Source organism: Elaeis guineensis, chromosome 5, assembly GCF_000442705.2.
Source record: "Elaeis guineensis isolate ETL-2024a chromosome 5, EG11, whole genome shotgun sequence".
NCBI classification, from domain to species: Eukaryota; Viridiplantae; Streptophyta; class Magnoliopsida; order Arecales; family Arecaceae; genus Elaeis; species Elaeis guineensis.
The window spans coordinates 27,234,513-27,239,079 of record NC_025997.2 but is presented as its reverse complement, the minus strand read 5'-3'; the positions used below and the strand labels follow the sequence as shown (position 1 = coordinate 27,239,079).

At 48.0% G+C, this 4,567-nt stretch overlaps 1 pseudogene; it reads right to left on the bottom strand.

Moving 5' to 3' along the window:
• Positions 1 to 1,899: 1,899 nt before the first annotated feature.
• Positions 1,900 to 2,730, bottom strand: LOC140857970 (glutathione S-transferase 3-like; annotated as a pseudogene).
• Positions 2,731 to 4,567: the final 1,837 nt, after the last annotated feature.

The window sequence follows — 4,567 nt, the reverse complement described above, 5'->3', positions numbered from 1 at the left end:
ATCGACTTAGTCATTGCAAATATAAGACGGTCTTTATCAGCTTAATCATTAAAGGTATAAGACGGTCTTTGATCGGCTTAGTTATTGAAGACATAAGATAGCCTTTGATCGACTTAATCATTGAAGATATAAGACGGTCTTTGATCGATTTAGTCAATTGAAGATAAAGACACCTTCGATTGGCTTAGTCATTGCAAATATAAGATGGTCTTTGATCGGCTTAGTCAATTGAAGATAAAAGAGGTCTTTGATCAGCTTAGTTAATTGAAGACAAAGACAGCCTTCGATCAACTTAGTCATTGTAAATATAAGATGTCCTTTGATCGGCTAGTCATTGAAATAAAGACAGTCTTTAATCAGCTTAGTCATTGAAGACATAAGACGGTCTTTGATCGGCTTAGTCATTGAAGACATAAGATGGTCTTTGATCGGCTTTGTCAATTGAAGATAAAAGCCTTTGATCGATCAGTCAACTGAAGGAGCCTTTGATCGGCTTTAAACGAGACGACCTCTGATTGACTAGCAAATAAGGACCTCAGCCTATGAATTCATCAATAAATGAGGGTAACCTACAAGGACCCTCGAATGTCCCTCGCTCTTTCAGCGAGCAGAGCCGATGAAGACCCGACAACTAAAAAATTACAAATATTGAGGTGATGTGATCTCTCACCTCATCAAAGCTATAGACATAGCACGTCTTCGGTAAAGCTGAAATACTCTCCTTCGTCTGATCCAATTTTGACTCAAAGTTGAGAGTATTGGACTATTATTGGGGTAATTTCATCCTGACCGAAGACATGATTAAATCTCAGGCCTTATCAAAAATTCAAATGACCACCGGTAGCAGAACAGATAAAATCTCTCCAATAAAAAAGATAATGATCATATCTCTCAGATAAGTCAAGGCTAACTGTCTGATTCTCTTTCCTTTCATATTCTTCAGCCTCTATTTATAAAGACCTACAGAGGACCTCCAAGATATGAAATCTCCTCTCTCCTTACGCTCACTCCTTTTTTTATTGTCAGATTTCTGACTTGAGCATCGAGGGTCGCCATCGAAGCCACTTTCAGTTAGAGATTTTTTTGTAGATTTTATCGTCGCCGTCTGGCCATCACCGATCTGCATTATCTAATTTTAGTTAATCCGATTTTGAGATAAAAATTCACGTCAATAGCATCAATCTGAGCAAGAGTGCGGGGCATTAGATGTATTCTTTTTGTTGTTATTTACGCAATGTAGCAAACTTTTTTAAGAAAAAATTACTAATTAGCTGGTTTAACTTCAACCCTCAGCCCAAAAACTCTGGTCGGCATTTGGCATCAATACACTGACATTTATTATCCCTTAAATGCCCACATGCCTACCCACTATTACCCTTTATTTATATTATATAAATAAATAATTTAAAATAATAATTATTAATATAATTTAATATTTTTTAATATTTATATATATGTCGTTCAGAAAGAAAATTAGAATCAAAATGGGTCAGATAAAATCAAATTAATCATATCTCTTAATATTACTGGAATCGAAATCAAAATTAAAATAAAATTTAAACATAAAAATAAAAATTAAATTTTAAAGGATTAAGATATTTTTATTATTTTTTGAAATCAAAATGAAAATAGGATCCTCTCCGATTAAAATTACTCGTTCCCCAACCCAACATCCCGAGCATCTATGTTAACTTCCTTGAAATCAAACAGCAAACAGATCATCCAGATGTCAAGCTTAAGCCATGAAAAATGAACTGCTCCAAAGGAAATCAACCAAATTTCAAATTTTACACAGCAAACATATTCTGCATAGCCAATACCATCTCATCTCAAATGCATCAAATGCCGAACAAAGGCACTCCATTTTATTCTACCGAACTCAATAGCCAAAACAGAGCATTAGAAGCCTTGCATGTCATCACAGGGGGTGCTGGCGGCGGTCTTCTGCCACGCCGGCCGGGCCGAGATGTCCTCCCACCAGGCCAGCACGTGCGGGCGGCACGTGACCAGATCCGCCTTGGAGGTCTTCATCAGGTGGTAGGCGTAGGGCATGTGGTTCAGGTCCTGAACTCACCTCCCGCCAGGTACTTGTTCTTGGCCAGCTGAGCTTCGTACACGTCCAGCACCTTACCAGCTTCTCCGCGTGCTTTTCCACCGCCGTCGGATCGGTGGTCTCTCCAATGATCGGCTTGATCAGGGCCTCAAACACCAGCTCCTCGATGGGCGGCGCGAACTGCTGCGACTCCACAGACAGCCACACCTCCACCGCCGCCGCGTGGAGCAGATCCGGTCCGGTCTCCTTGTATTTGCTCGCAATGTACCGCTTTATGCCTCGCGATTCTGGCCGCCAGATCAGACAAAAATATCGCAGATCAGGAAACATCAATGATGGCGCATCGAGTGAACGGTCAAGATTCAGAGAGAGAATTACCAACTAGGACGATATCTCCATCCGCGAGCACGGGGATCTGACCGAAGGCCTGGATCGAAATAAAAACAAGCGTTACCAAAACTGGAAATACGAAATTTTAACATGCTTTTAATATTTTCAGAGTTTTTTTTTTTTTCCAGAGAGAGTGTATACTTGAGGGCGAGGAAGGAAGGTTCCTTGTGAGCGCCAGTGGGGAGGTCGACGGGGACGAGCTCGTAGTCCAAGTCCTTCTCGTTCAGCAATGCTTACACCCTCACCGTGTTCGTAGACAGCGGCAGCCGGTATAGCTTCAACCCCATTGCTTTCTTTCTCTCTCTTTCTCTCTATATCTGCAACTCTTCTCCGAGGAGGAAGGGGACCGAAGCATATATGCAAGATAGTGAACAAGTGCATATAACTTTTCTATGCGTACACTGCAACAACCATGTCTCATTCCACGCAGAAGAACTTCTACGCGAGTGTCAGAAGTGTTGCGGCCAATCCCTCGTCGCTGATCATCGGAATGAGCGCCTGCAAAGAAGTCCGCACTGACCGAGTGACTCCGACGGGGACCCTCCGACGGTCAAGTCAGAGAGGAGACTAGGCAAAGTAGACAAGAATCAAGGAGAGCTCAGCGAGAGAGAGTGAGAGCTAGAGCTAGAGAGAGAGGGATTCAAGGGTTTCGAAAAGGACCTCCCAGCACTGTTGCCTTCCCCGATATATATAGTGGAGCCGGCAGTATGGCGCCGTCATTAATGGCGCAAACAATGGAAGAATTGTCAAATCGCCGAGGACTGTCAGAGCCATCTTGAGGTTGTCAAATCACCGTGGGGCTGTCAAATCACTAGGGTTGACCCATGCCATAAGTGGGATAATGCCCCAAGGGCTGTGCCGTATGCCGGTGTCAGGACTGGCAGCCTCCAGCAGTCGTACGGCGTTTGGAGGAGCCGACCGACTATAGGTCGGCGGCTGGTTGAGGGCGTCGGGCGGAAGCCCGGAGCCCTCCGACAGTCAGTCGGGCGTTGTGGGAGTCGGCATCGGGCTCCATAGTTCGGCCGATCGAGAGCGAAGAAGGTCTGCCCGACCGATGTATATTCGGTCGGCCGGCGACGGCAGCCATCGGTCGGCAGAGTCGGGCGCCGTCATGTAGGCCCGACGGTGAGTCGGCGTGAGTGGGGTCGGTCGGTATGCCCCAACAGTTGCCCCCCTCCACTCCTGAGTCGGATGGTGCGCTGGCTAATGTCTTTGTATGGGCGGCAGCTCGGCGAAAGGAGTGGATTCCCATCGCATTAAGTCCCGAATCTGACGACCGCACCGCTGGCTGATCCGGTGTCAGGCGCCTCATGAGTGCCAGGCGATTCCGGTGTCAGACGTCCCGATGCGGTGTCAGATGTCCGTCGGTGTCAGTCCGTCGGTGTCAGACGTCCGCGTCTCGTTGGAACGGAACCGTCATTCCCGTCGCCCCTTCGGGGATGCGAAACGTCACGGCCTTTTCGCCACGTGGCAGGTGGCCATTGGGCCGGGTCTGTTCGAGTGGATGGAGGTGATGTGGCTCGATCTGAGGAAGGTGCGTCGAACCGTCGGGCTGAAAGATGGCCCGGATGTCGCCACGTGGCGCGATCTGGGAGTTCCTCGTTGGTCGTGCTTCCATCTCGACCGTCGGGGGCACTATATATACAAGGTCGCCTGCATCCAGATTTCCACTTTCCCCATTTGCTGTCGAAACTCTGCCCATGCGGTCCCCAGCTCCAGGTAACCGTCTCCGTTTCTCCCTCTTTGGAGGTCCTTTTCTTTTCCTAGGGCCTGCCTCCGTTGCCCGTCTTCTTCCCATTTTCTGCTCTCTGTTCTGGTCCATGGCTAGAACATCTCCAAGAGGAGGTCGGTCGGGGGATCCGACTGACGATCCTCGGTCGACCCCGAAGGTGGAGGTCTCTTCACTTTCGGGGCCGAACGTCGATCGGCTCCGGGAGCAATATTGCATCCCGGAGCAATTTCGGCTGTTGCCCCTGGTGCCAACGGTCGGGTCAACAGCCCGCCCGAGGGCCAGGTCGCCTTCTACGTCGAGGACCTCCGGGCCGGTCTTCGCTTCCGGTCCGGAGTTCGTCCGGAAAGTTCTGACTATTACGGACTATGTCCGGCACAACTTGCGCCGAACTC